General features: G+C 55.5%; 1 protein-coding gene across 2 annotated transcripts in view; it reads right to left on the bottom strand.

The window, feature by feature from the left end:
* Positions 1 to 9,179, bottom strand: part of CXXC5 (CXXC finger protein 5) — a 35,261-nt gene extending 26,082 nt beyond the window's left edge. The window contains exon 1 of one of the 2 annotated variants that reach the window (XM_042985234.1): positions 8,681 to 9,179. The gene's annotated coding sequence lies outside the window, so the exon portion shown is untranslated. Of the gene's footprint in view, positions 1 to 8,517; positions 8,594 to 8,680 lie in introns of those variants that run through there. The other variant, XM_042985235.1, reaches the window with a different exon arrangement.
* Positions 9,180 to 14,375: the final 5,196 nt, after the last annotated feature.

Here is a 14,375-nt window from a genome sequence, read left to right as displayed (position 1 = left end):
TCCACCACAGTCCCCTCACCTCTCAGGCTCCCTAGGCCAGTCCCAGACCAGGCCAACTGAAAGCCAGCGAGGACAAAGCCTCCCAAGCCCATTTGACAGATGGAAAAACCGAGATCTTGGCAGAAGACATGACCTGCACCAAGGGCTAGGCCCCAGCAGTCTACTGGTCTCTGGCCACATTTCTCAGCCCCTCCCCCCATTTCACTTCTCAGAATCCTCTACTGGGACAGTTGATCTCCACATAGCAGTCCAATCGCCAGCACAAGCACATCTCCCACCCAGTGTTCCCTGAGAGCATTCATTCCCACTGAATCATCTGATCATTCATTAATTCATTTGTCCAACTGGCCAATCGCCCCCCGCCACACACACACCACGTCAGGCCCCCTGCCAGGGGTATGAGGGCCCCACGAAGGAGAGCAAGGCTTCTAGTCAACAAACACTGGGAGTGCCTACTGTATGCCAGGCAGTGTGGACGGTGCAGTAAACATGCAGACCAACCGTGTCTATTCTCATGGTGTTCACAGCCAGTCAAGAGCTGTGCCAGGACCCAACCCCAAGTGGCAAGTCCTGGGGCAAGTAACAAACTGTCCAGCCTCAGTTTCCTCAACTGTATACTGGGATGCTAACAGCATCCAACCACTGGGCTACAGTGAGGACTAAAGAAAGCCATTAACACAGTGCCTGCCCCAGTAAGGGTTTAGGATGTTAGCCATTGCCATTACCATTGTGGAAACTTTATTATTATTATTATTATTATTATTATTATTATTATTATTATTATAGTAATAATGGGGGGATAGCAACTGATTACAGCAGAAGCTAAAGCTCTTCCATTGCTTAGCTGGTGCCAGACACTGGGGGTACAAGAAGGAATCACTGCCATATCCCATTGCATGGCTGGCAAGGCGCGGGCTCACAAAACCCCATGAGCATCTGATGAATGAGGGAATCAATGACAGGAGGCATGGCCCTGCCTCCAAGGAAGGTATAATCCAGGATGTGTTCATATGTGTTGCACATGTATGTCCAAGCACTCAGGTGTGCACACAGATGTCTATGTGAGAACCCCGGGAGGTCTAGCAGAGGGCACATTACGTGGGAGGGGGAGAGCAGTGCACAGAACACAGCTGCTCAAAGCTGCCCCAGGCCCCAACCCACCCTACCCCTGCCAGCATTGCTGAGCAGCAGAGCTGAGGGCACTGAGGCAAGATCAGGGACCAGGCCTGGTGGGGACAGCCCCAGAAAGATGCTTTGCATAGTTCTGGCCACCAGATTACAGGCCTAAGCTAGGCCCCTGGGTGGGGGTGTGGGGCTACCAGGTGCTGCCCCACAGGAATCAGGCCCTAGCACCCGCACTTTGCGTCTGTACTGCCATGGCACATGAGTGTTCCTGCTGGCAGGCCAGGCGAGTCCAAGGAGGTCAGAAGAGGTCACAGGGAAGGGAGGGAGCAGTGGGCTCAAGGGCTACGTGGGGTCTGCTGGACAGGGGAGGGTGGGTACAGGGCTCCCCCAGGGCCACCGGGCAGGCCTGGCTCTGCCCTGCTGGGGCCGGCAGCTGGAGGGGAGTAAATATAGCGCGGGGCGTCCCAGCCACATTCCTGGGAGGCCAGCACGGCCCGCCTGCCCGCCGCTCTAGGCAGAGCGCAGCAGCCAGGGCCCAGAACTGCCACTGCCCTCTTCCCAAACAAACAGAAAAATAAATAAAACCAGCTCTCACGCCCAGCACAGCTAGGGGGAGGGGGCAGGAAGGGGTGGACAGGGGAGCAGGCAGACGGACCAGTTGCCACGGTTTCTGTTCCGCTGAGGAGGAGGCCAACAAAAGAGGAAAATGGAGGAAAAGGGCAGGGAGATGGTCAGAGATGTCAGAGAAGGGGAGACGATGTGTATGAGGTGGAAGGTGTGACAAGTAGAGGTGTGGGGAGACAAGTCAGGAGGGGTACAGAAGGTGTTGGGGCCAGTTGGGGGAACGGGAAGGCAGCCTCTTGGGGTCAGTAATTCAGCAACTCAGCGACAGGGATGCCCCAAGGGGGGAAGCAGACAGACAAAGGGGGCTAGGGCAGGGGGCTGGCTCCACAGGCCATGAAATATTAAAGAACCTAGGCCAGTGAGTGACAGAGGTCATAGAAATAAGAAGACTAGCCAGGGAGATCCTGGGACCCTGCAGCAGAGGGCTCCTGACCCCCTATCCACACCCCATCCCTCTCCACCACCTCTGGCAGAGCCAGTCTCCCCAACTCTCCTGCTGTGGCTCCTTTCTGTCTTTCCATCCAAAGGGACCAGGCTGAGGGTGGGAGGGGCCGTGGGGATGAGTGATGGCAGGGGACCTTCGCGGTTCCCTCTTTCCTGTGGCTGATCTGTGTGCAGTCGGCCTTCCAGAGCTGCCAGCTACCCGAGCAAGAAGGCCAGGAGGCCTGTCAGCACAGCCGCTGCCACGGGTGCCTCCTGGGGAAGGAGAGGGTAGACATCCAGCTTCCCCTTTACAGAAAAAAATCAGCCAAGCCACCACTTTCCACAGAGACCAGCGGGGAGGGAAGTCCATGCCTCACAGCTCAGCTGAGCCAGCGAGTAAACGAGTGAGCAAGCCAGCAGGTCATCCCCTAGCCCTCCCACCCCACCCGGGCCTCATGACCTTGGCCAGTCCCCCTGTCCCTGCGCCTGAGCCTTCACCAGTCCCACACCACCCTAGGCTTGGTGTGATGAAAGAAAAAGGAAGGTAACCAATATGGTGAAAACCTGCTGGGGCGGGCAGCTGGGGCCAAGCATCTGCATGCAGATAGCCCTCCCGTGTGTTCTAGGAGGTCAGGCCTATAACCAGTCCCATTTTACGATGGGGAAGAGAAACCCAGAGAGGCAAAGTGATGTGCTCAACGTCACACACCTGGTAATGAGCAGAATGGAAACGGAAATGCTATGTGTGAGCCACCAACTCTTTTCTTCCTTTTCACTAGGGGTATGAAGTCCTTGTCACCAGGAAAGCCAACTTTTATTGCATGCTGTGGGTTAGCTACTGGTGCTGGGCACTGACCAACTATCCTTGTGTCCATCTGAAAATGGCCTTGTGAGGCAGGCACTCTTATTGTCCCATTTCAGGGATAAGGAAACTGAGGATCACAGAGAACACAACTCACCCAAAGGTCATATACCCAGCTAGACAGTGGCGTGGCCAAGATTTGGAATGAGGTGTGACTCCAGAGCCAGGGCTCAAACACACTTGTCTGGGTGAGGTCAGAGTCTCCCTTGAGACAAGGGAGGAAGTTAAGAGGACCTAGTAGAGAAGAGCTCAGTGGTCCTACTGACCTCCAGAACAGACACCAATGAAAGGTCAAAAACAAGGTCACGACTACTGTGCCAGAGGGTGACCAGCAACTGCTCTGGAAACAGAACACGAGCAGAGCCTGTGGGGACACGGGGTGAGGGCAGTGTGTAGGGGCCTGGCCCAGAGTGATGTCTGGTCTACCTAGAGCCCATGTACCAGTAACACAAGCCCCTCCCCCAGCATGGGAATACTGAGGCTAGTCCAAAGAAGGCCAACAGAGCTGTCCTGTCGGCCCCCAAGGTTCCAACCTGCACCCCAGGGCCAGTGTGCCAGCAACTAATCACACCCTCTAAGAGCCCCTGGTGCGGGCAGGAGGGGGGCAGGATCCCCTCCCTCTCTCCCAGGCCCTGCGAGCCCAGAGGGAGGCCAGCATCAGAGGCAGGAAATGAAGAAGAATTTGCGATCTAATTGAGCTGGCGGGGGATTAGGCGGCAGAATGCAATTACAGGGACTGGAGCAGGGCCAGGGGCACTGACACCCCAAGATGTGGCCTGGCCCAGGTGACTGGGCCCAGCCAGTCTCTGGCAAAAGACACCCTACTGTGGAGGGAAGGTCGGGTAGACAAGGATCAGGCCAGACAGCTCTTAAGGATATAGAGGACTGCAGGGTTCCAGCTCCATGTCTCTCCCAGAAGCAAAAAGTTTTCCTGGGAATTCTCCCCCAGGGAATAGCCCTGTGGCCTCTCACATGGGGAGCAGGCAGCTAGAACACACGTAGAACACATACTTTCACAGGCTCTGCTCATGCATGTGCACACATGTATTCATGCTTCCAGGAAAGCTCCACATATCCATGTTCACTTGCATGGGGACAGACTCCCAACCTGCAGACACACAGCTCTGGCCCTTTGCTGCCACCGGCTCCACCAAAGGGGGGAAAAACAAAACAGAACAAAAAAAAAAAAAAAAAAAAATACACCCATGACCTTAAAATCCTTTTATTCCCATAATCACAGGCTGCCATCGCCGTGGATACGCGCTGTCACCCCGGCCCCAGCCTGTCTCCCTCCACAGCTTCCAAAACTCCCAGCAGGCAGGCAGACGGGGAGGCTGCCCAGTTACTGCCAGGGAGGGCAGAGGAGGGGAAGGACGGGGTGGGAGAGGTTCAATGCTACACAGACACACACACACACACACACACACACACACACACACACACACACGGCCTCAACCAGAGAGGAAGAGGGAGGGAGAGACTCAGAAAGACAGACTGGCAGACAGATACAGAAAAAGAAAGGAACACAGACACCAGCCACCAAAGACAGACACAGACCACTGCCCGCACAGCTCAGATATGCCCACTCCCAGATTCACATACCACTTTCCCAATTCAGATTCACTACTCAGGGAGTCAGACACCCCCAGATTTACAATACGCAAAACACAGATATACACAAATCACAAGTACACACTCCAAAATTCTAAGCACACACAACTCAGAATATGCACATTCCCAGATTCACAAGGACAAATCCAACTTTCAGATATGTACTCAGATTCACAAACACACATGTACAGATGCAATGCAGACATACACAACTCCTAGATCCACAGATACACATGCCCTGATGCACAAATATACACATGCTCAGACTCCCACCCCCCCAAGGCAGGCAGACGGACACACGTTCAACACACAGATTTACAGATACCACATGCCCTGAGTCATAAGCACACACACCACCCAGCTTCCCACATCCCAGACCAACAGACTAGACCCACACAGCCTCATCTAGCAGCTGACATTGCCTTGGGCTTTAGGGGGCAGGTGGAATGGCTGGGAGATTCCTGGGTCTTTGAGGGGGTCAGTCCTTTTTCATTGCCTGTAGCCTGGGAGGTGGGCTCAGAGTTGGGGGGAATGAAGGGGGAAGTAAGAGAAAGAAAAAAAAAAACTTGAGTGGGATATTCTTGTTGGGCAGTAGCGCGTGAGTAACTGGGGAGGCTTTTTGTGGTCTGGTGAGTTCCAGCTATGAGTGAGAGTTTAACTATTAATACACTTAATCAAGGACACTTCACACACACGCGCACACACACACACACACACAGAGAGAGAGAGAGAGAGAGAGAGAGAGAGAGAGAGAGGCTAGGACAGCACCAGGTGGTAGGGATAAGGGAGGGAGAGCACCAGAAAAAAGGGTGGGAAGCCCCAATCCAGGCCCCAGCGGGTGGGGAAAGAGGGAGGGGCTTCTACCCTGGGCCTGCCTCCCAAGCAGGGGCAGAGTTAGAAAGGTGGGACTTGACACATAGTAGGTGCTCAAAAAATGTATGTTGGGGCAATGAATGAATAAATTATTTACATATAGAGAATAGACAATAATAACAGTAATAACAGTAAATGAGCCCTGCCCCATCCCTGGCCAATAAGGCCATGCTCCAGAGCACCAGGACTGGGGAGTTAGTTCTGCCTTAATCGTCACCCCACCAGACAGGGGGCTCTAGGAAAGCAGGCCTGGGTCTGGCTCATCAGTATACCCCCTCATTCCTCCGACCTATCTAGAATCCTTAAAAAGTCAGCTGACCTCAGCTCAGCCCACACCCCTCCCCCCAGAGAGACCCCCATTTCCATTCCACTCTCCCATAAATAGCTAGGTGGGGCTCTAAAGAAGGTGGGGTATTTAATTCTCAGAGGCTTGGTTCTTTATGCAGATACAACCCTGCTTGCCACACTCCTATAAGCCTCAGTTTCATACTTGTCAAATGGGTAGAAGGCAGGCAAAAAGCTAGAAAGAGGAATCAAGAGTTGGCTTATAGTGGGAACCCATGGAACAGAGGCCTGTGCTGGCCTGGGCCCTGGATGCAGAATCCTCCCCTCCTTCTCCCTTCCCCCACCCGGCCCAGCCCAGGCGGGTGGACATTCCAGGCCTCACGTGATAAAGACGAGGCCGCTGGCCCACGGGTAAGTCAACAGGCTCTGTCGGGGGAGAGATAGGAGGCCCAGGCCAGGGTCACCTGCTGAGCCGGGAAAACAGCCGGGCCCAAATACACACATAAATAAGGCGCCAACCGACAGCCAGCCAGCCAAGGGTCTGTCTTCTGCAGAGGAACCTCTGCCCCCACCTTGGAAAGGGAGGTGGCTTTGGAGAGGGAGCCACAAGGCTGGCTTAGGGGCTTCCCTGGGAGAGCCCCAGCTCATGCCAAGATGAGGTGGGGGTGCTTCTACCAAGCTCCCCAGGGCTGACTGAGAACTCAGACGCCAACCTTCCTCAGCTGTTCCCACCCCTTCCCAGGACAAAAATCACCCCCTCTCCCTCCTCCCCAGGAGAGAACGATTTCCGTTCTGGGAGGGGGGTGACAGCTGCAGAGCGGGCCACTACCCCCCCCCCCTCAGCTCCTGCTTGAGTCTCATCCAGGGAAACTGCTAAATCAACACTAGACAGTAGTAGGTAGCACCGACCTCAGTCTCCCCTCATCGCTCTCAAAAAAAGAGTTGGGAGGAGACCTCGGGTACCAGTTCCTGGGGTTCCTGCGGCAGTTGGGACCCAGGATACGGGGTCTTTCGGGAGGGGGCTCACGCGAAGCTTAGGCCAGTGCGACCGGTAAAAACATCTAATTGAAATGCTCTCAGTTGCACGGAAGGACACCCCCGCCCCCGCGGGCCGGGGCAGCTGAGGTGGCGCCGGGCGTTCAAATAGCGCTCCAAACAAGTCCGCAGCGACCGCGCACGCAGCCCCCGCCAGGCGGCCCCAGCGGAAAACTTGAAAGGGACTCTGTTTGCCAGCCGCCCGGGGCGGCTCCGGCGGGGGCGAGGGCCGAACGAACACACAAGCCCCCCTCCCCAGCGCTTCCTGAGCAAACGCGGGGGGGCTGGGCCCACCACAAAACCGAGGGCTCCGAACAGCGCCCGCCGCTCAGGGAAAGGCGGAGGTCAAGAAGCTGGCTCGCCGGATCCCGGTTCAGCTCTCCCCCAACACGAAGATGCGACTCGCAGACCACCCAGGATCCTGGGGGCAAAGTAGGGCGCGGCTGCCTTCAGACCCTTGTCTCGGGAGAAAAAGGAAGGTGTGGGTCTTGACGGATGAGTCCCTACAGAACCCCCCAAATCTGCTGCTGCCTCCTTGCAGCCCATGGCACCAGCCCAACTCCGCGCACCCCTTCCGAGCGGGGAAGAAAAAAAAAAAAAAAAAAAAAAAGCTATCTTGCTCCCTTATTGGGCGCTTCAGCTCTTCTGACAGGACCCGGAGGCAGCCCCCCAATTTAAAAACTGGGGTCACTCACTTTCTGTCGATTCTACAAATAAACAAAGCCAGGCGCACCCCGCGCTCCCCGCCGGAAAGCAGCCCATTCCGGGAGAGGACAACTTCCCCCAGCAAGAAAATTAACACATTCTTCTCGCGGCGGTTCAGCCCCTCGCTCTAGGGAAGCAAAGGGGAGGGGGGCTTGGGGCCGAACTTCATGGGTAAATTTGGGGCCAAAGCAGCGAGGCAGGCGCCTGGGACACCCGCCTCCCACACTCCGCAGCTACAGGAACACCCCCAGTCTCCCTCCCTGGCTTTGCACGCTGCTTGGCCACGCGGAGCTCGGGAGACAGGCTGAAAGACTCCCCAAGGCTGGAGAGGACGGGAAAGAGAGGCCTCGGAGAGCGGAGGTTGTGGTGGGGGTTGATACTTAGACGGTAAAAAAGAAGGGGGAAAAAAAAAGGTCAAACTTGATCAGCCCGCCAGGCACCCGGCGGGCAGCGGGGGCGAGGAACCATAGGGGAAATATAGAAGTGGCCGCCCCCTCCAAGTGGAGGGGTGAGACTCAGCCACGCGTGGTCCAGGGCAGCAGTTACTGTAGCCCCCAAAACACAGGGCTGCGAGGGGTCTGACGGGGGGAGTGCGCGCCGCATATCTCCAATCAGCCGCCCCCGCAGGCGGAGCGCCCGCCCAACACCAAGAGGTGAGGACCCGGGCTCCCGCCGCCCCAGCGCCCTCAAGCTCGAGTACTTGGGGAGGGGACGGTACCCCGCAGGGAGAGCCTCGGTCCCAACCCACGGCGCCCAAACCGCAGTCCCCGACCCTAAAACCCCTCTTTTTGTCTGTACTCAGTGATCTGCGACCGAGCCGACTGCGGCTTGGGGAGGCTTGAGTATAGCAGCGGCCACCGAGCGATCACCGGCGCTAGGGCTCCCAGGCTACAGGGCTCCGCGGCTCAGCCTGCGGGCGCCCCCCGCCCCTCCCAAACACGGACCCCTCCTTTCCCGTCCCTGGCTCTCCGCACCTGAACTTCGGGGGAGCTCGCGCCGCCAAACTTTCCGCCGACTTGCAGCGAACTCCGGCCCCGGCCGCGCACCGGGCCCCGAGGGAGGAGAGGGAGGTAGGCGGGGAAGGGGAGGGGGCCGGCCTCCGGGGGGGTCGGGGGAGGGCCGTGGCCCGACACCTACCGGCTCTCAGAGTCGTCCAAGCCGCCACGGCCGCCGCCGCCGCGAGGCCGAGGGGGAGGGGTGGGGCGGGGAGCTGCGCTCCGCTCTGGGCACCACCGCCGCGGTGCGCTCCGCTCCAGCCGCGCAGCCCGCCGTGCCCGGGTCCGGAGCCGGAGTCACGCCGCCGCGGCTGGCCCGAGGCGGGGAGGGGGGGGAGCCTGCAGCACCTGCCCCTCCTCCCCCTCCCCGCGGCCCAAATTAAAAAACAACAAAAAGCAACTAATCACCCCCGAGCGAAGCGCGGCGCGGCGGGCGGAGGGCGCAGCGTGAGGCGTCCGGACTCAGCAGGCGGCGCGCATGGCTGGGCGCAGGCTGGGCAGGGCTGGGACGCGGGGCCCGGCTTCGGGGGGCAAGGTTCGGCCGCTCTTGTCGCTCGGTTCGGGCGCCTGCTCTTGCCGCCGCCGCCGCCTCTGCTGCCGCCAGTGCCGCCGCCTCTACATCCCCGCTCAGGCTCCGCCGCCTCTGCCGCCGCCGCCGCCGCGCGCCCGCCCGGGCAGGAGCTCTGAACGCTGCCCGGGGGCTGCCGGCAAAACCCGGACCGGACTCGACGCTCCCTCCTCTCCCCCCCCCCCCCCACCCCGCCCGCCCGCCCGCCCGCCTCCACCTCAGCTCCCCTCCCTCCTCCCTCCGCCTCCCTCCCAGCGCAGCTCTGGCCACTTGGACGCCGCAGGCTCTGAGGCCGGAGCCGCAGCCACTGCGCCTCGAGCTCCCCACGCTCTGACGAGGTCGGCCCAGGCTCAGCTCCCCAGCGCGCCCCGTCTTCATCTCTTTTTTCCGCAACTTTACAAAAAATAAGAGGACCTTCCCTATTTTGTGACGACCTGGTCTCGACGACCTACCTCGCGGGGAAATCCGCGGTCCCTCTGCCCCCTTGCCTAAGCACGCCGGAAGCTACCTGGACCAGTAGGGAGGGCTTGGCCTCTCCCCTCAGCTCTGGTACGCGTAGGGCCTGGAACTTCTAGCCTAGGGCACTTGGAGCTAGACGCCGGTTCAAAGACCCCACCCTTCCCCAAGCACTTTCCGGGACTCAGTAGGCTCTAGTTCCCGGGAAGACTAGGAGAGAAGATTCTTGTCCCCATTTTACAGATGAGGAAAGCGATCTAAGAAAGGACATTTTCTCTCCTACTCCAGCGCTAGTCCAAGCCCTGACTCCTGGGGCTAAGGCAACTACATTGTGGATCCCTGAGACTGTGGCCTACAAACGGAGCCTGCAACAGTGCCTGGCACAGAGCAGTACTCAGTAGAAACTGGTTGAAAGAGAACAAAAGCCCAGGGTACAGATTTGCGCCCGAATATCCTTCCCCTCACTCAGTGCCCCCTCCATCTGCCCAGCTTGGGCTAATCCTAAAGCTGCAGATGTCTTCTCTTCACTTCAGGGGCCCACAGAGCAAGCCCCAGGCTCATATAATCCCAAACTGCAGATAATCCCAAAGTGGGAAGTTTCTCTGATTCTGTGGAATTTGTAGGTGGGTTTATGTTTCCTCCAGGCAAAAAACAAAAACAAAACAAAAAAACCCGACTGGAGACCCTAATAAGAGAGGGGTAGCGTGCCCAGGAAGTCTGCCTAGGGTTATATGTACACCCCCAAATCTATTGCAGCTCAGATAAGAGAGAGTTAACAGCCTCTAACCCCGTGCCTCCAGCCACTGGCACAGCCTTGGTGGGAGAACTGAAACCAGCTCCCACCTCACTGCTTCCTCTCTGTGTGGCCTGCCTGTCTCCAAGGCAGGAGAGGGCCTTGGGGCCTGGGTCTTCTGGGAGCAGCCCATTCCCCAAGCCTTCTAAATTTGGCCTTGGGACCTTGACCCAACCAGGCATAGGGGAGTTAGGGAGATGTCAAAGGGCAGAGTTCATCTGAAATGTGTTGCTTCTTTACCCATCTTGACCTTCCAAGCCACAGGCAGTGACCCCTCCAGAGACATCGTGGACACTCCCTCCTTTCCACAAATGCTGAGAAGTGTCCTTCCTTAACTAAGGGCTAAGAATGGCTCCTAAGGGAGGTGTTTAGCCCTCTTCTCTTCTCTCCTCTCTTCTCTCCAGCACCCTTCCTCAAAGCCACCTCAAACAAACAAACCATGTGAGTAAAAGCAAGGTACTTGCTATGGGAACACAGTTTTAAGAAAATTGAACACCTCTAGATTACCACCCTAAACTGCTTAAAGAGAGACATTCTGGGCCCCACCCTGAGTGTCAGGTACTGTACTGGGCACTAACCATATAAGAAAAAGGAGGCAGAGTCCCAGGTCTAGATCCTCCAGAATCTCTAAGTACTTAGCCCACCTCTACTTACCTTTCTTGGGAAGCTGAGCACTGACTGTGAGGGGGAACTTATTCCCCAGGAGTTAGCAGCAGGCCTCAGAGGACTAGGAGCAAAGAAATGAAACTCAGTCCTGAAGGGCTCCTACAGTCTAGGGTCAGTGCAGAATCAGGTTCTGCACACCCAAAAAAAGCTTCATGCTGGTGATATTCATGGAGAGTGGGTAGTAGCTCCACCTAAGGGAATTATTATTACCCACTTTGTGTGTGTGTGTGTGTGTGTGTGTGTGTGTGTGTGTGTGTGTAAGACCTCTGCCCACCTCTGGCCCCCACTCCCCGCCCCCCCTCCCAACGAAGTCAGGAGGGCAAAGGCCAAGGGGTGGCAGGCTGCAATGAAGATGAGCCAAATGATCCCAATGATGACTTTCTCAGGCAAGGAGTATTGGTATATGCCTGGCCCAGTTTAGAGGTTGGATCTTGGAACCTTGGTCTTCTCCTGGAGGGAGACTCAGACTCTCACCTATTCAACCCAGGTAGGAACCAAAGAAGAGAGAGGCAGAAGTATCCATAGGGAGAACACAACCTGAAAGGAAATGTCATGTGCAGGCCATCCACAGAGAACTTTCCCTATAACAAACAAGTGGGGGCACCCAGAAAGGACTCCTGGGAGGTCTCTGGAGAGCATCCCCACCCAGACCCCTTCCACAAGAAGTGAAGCCATCCTGGTTCACTGTTCTCACCTCATTCCTTGCCTCCAAAAAAGAATATTTAGGTTTCACATTGTTATGCAACCAATCAGCTTAGATTCAGCTATCAAATTTCTGAAGTCTCCAGCACCTTGCAGAGAAAGAGGAGCCCTGCACCCACCTTCACTATATTCTGGGTAGGAGTGTGACAGTCCAGGATCCTGTCCTGGTTATGATATCCACACCTGGCATTTATGAAGCTTTTATGAGTAGGGCATCAGGCTAAACAGCTAGGTACATAAACTCATTTAATCCTTTATTCAGCCTCAGCAGTAGTATCATCCCCATTTGTCAGATGAGGAAACTTAAGTGAGACTGGCACCAAAGTTGTTCTCCTAACCCCTGAGGTGATTTGCTGTCCTAGTGAGTCTTCTCACAGATGGATGTGCCCTGGGGTTCACCTCCATCACTTCGGTAGTGATTCCTCAGAACCCATAAGCTCCAGCCAAGCCCCTTCCCCAGCTCAACCTGACTTCCCTAATCAGCCCTAGGACTGCCTGCAATCCCTGGGCCCTGCAGACCAACACTATCCAACGCTTGTGGTTCCCTCAGACACCCCAAAAATCCCTTCACGTTTCCATGGCTGAGGGTACTGTTCTCTCTGGCCAGGAGGGCCTTCATCAAGCTTATCTCATGAACTCCTCGCTGAAGACCATGGCATGTGTCACCTCCCACTTCTTTGACTTCCATTCCCAGCATCAGTTTGGCCCGAATCTACAGGGCTACTGCTAGCCTCTGTACAAAGTAGAAAAGGTACTCTCTTTTGGCAGATGTAGGTCCACCCTTTTTTTGTTGTATAAGTTTACTTATTTTCGTAATCTCTACACCCAACATGGGGCTCAAACTCACAACCTGGCAATCAAGAGTCCTATGCTCCTCCGTCTGAGCCAGCCATGCACCCCATATAAATATACTCTTTTTTTTAATGTTTGTTTATTTATTTATTTTTAAATAAGTTAAAAAAAAATTTTTTTAAATGTTTATTTATTTTTGAGGGAGGAGAGACAGAGCACAGAGCACGAGCAGGAGAAGGGCAGAAAGAGAGGGAGACACAGAATGTGAAGCAGGCTCCAGGCTCTGAGCTGTCAGCACAGAACCTGACGTGGGGCTTGAACCCACAAACTGTGTGAGATCATGACCTGAGCTGAAGTCAGATGCTCAACTGACCGAGCCACCCAGGTGCCCCGATGTTTATTTTTGATAGAGAGAGAGCGTGGGGAGAGACAGAAAGAGGGGGTAACAGAGGAGAATCCCAAGCAGGCTCTGTGCTGAAAGCAGAGAGCCCAATGCTGGGCTTGAACTCATGAACTGTGAGATCATAACCTGAGCCAAATGTGAATGCTTAACAGACTAAGCCACCCAGGCGCCCCATGCTCTTGATAGATCATGGACTGTATTTCAGTGTCCCTAGCTCTGTTTACCAGGTGCCTTTTTGCAGTGCACAGGTAGAAAAACTGTACTCTGTTGCCTGGCTTTGGGGCCCCCTCATCTGTCCCCTCCTATGGTCACAGTGACCACACTGCACAGAAATAGTTTTTATTTGCTCATTTGTCTCATTGTCCCCTCACTACTACCACCCATGAAGTGAAAGGGTGACTCTCCTATCTGCCCTGTGCCTGAAGCCTGGCACTAAATAGGTACCAGTAATAACAATTGTAGCCCACGTCTTTCTGCACACTTCCTATGTGTCTGGCACCACACTAATTGCTTTCTGGGCATATGCTTATTTAATCCTCAGGCTCAGATACCTGCTTAAGGTTACAAAGTAACACAACTCAGATTTAAATCCATGCCTTGTCTGAGGGATCTGCCTTTTCCACAACTGTCATTTATCAACTAATGTTGGTCATTGATTAAACATCCAACGACTGGGAAGTGGCTGCATAGGGAGGGCTGTAGGAGTTAGGGTCTTCAATAAAGATGGCCAGTCCGGAGCCTGGTCTAATGTCTAGGGCCCCTCTTTGGGCCCTGCTTCCCTCGCTTGTATCAAAAAAGATGGAAACAGGACATTTGGAGCCCTATCTCAGGGCAGGGTACAGGATAATCTTCAGTGGGGTCACACTGGACTGTGACCTCAACCAAAATCCCAGGGCAGGACTAGGGGTGCAAACATGGGCAGGGGAAGAGAGAAACTTAACTGCTCAGACATAGGCCCCGGGCCTCTGGGTTCTCAACCCTCATATACTGACCACTGGCCCTTAGGTCTCACCAACCCTGCCACCATGACCTTTGAAGGAAAAAGAGAGGTGTGAAACTAGAAAAGAATTTCAGAAAAGCCAGGTCTGTCTCTTAGGATGCCAAGGCCCACTCATCCCTGAGAAATCAGTTTAGTGGCCCCAGCAGAGACCTAAGCTGTGTAAACTTGAGAAAGGAGGAGGGCAGGGTTGGGGGGGACTCCAGTCACAGAACAAAATGACTATGGGGTGAGGCTGGGAGGGAGCAGAGACCAGGCCAACACACACGCTCACACTCTGTATTTCCCCTTTTGCCACAGACATGCAGACATGCTACGCACATGCCGGACAAGCCCATTCTCTGCCAGACGCAGGGAACTCAGCCTGTGTGTGGAGCGAAGAAAGGGAGTAGGGGCAGTTCGGGGAACATCATGCCCCTGGCTGTAGCTCTTAACTTTTCTCGGCACCTTCATGGTTCAA

Source organism: Panthera tigris, chromosome A1 (assembly GCF_018350195.1).
Source record: "Panthera tigris isolate Pti1 chromosome A1, P.tigris_Pti1_mat1.1, whole genome shotgun sequence".
Lineage (NCBI taxonomy): Eukaryota > Metazoa > Chordata > Mammalia > Carnivora > Felidae > Panthera > Panthera tigris.
This window is presented reverse-complemented; position numbering and strand designations above follow the sequence as displayed.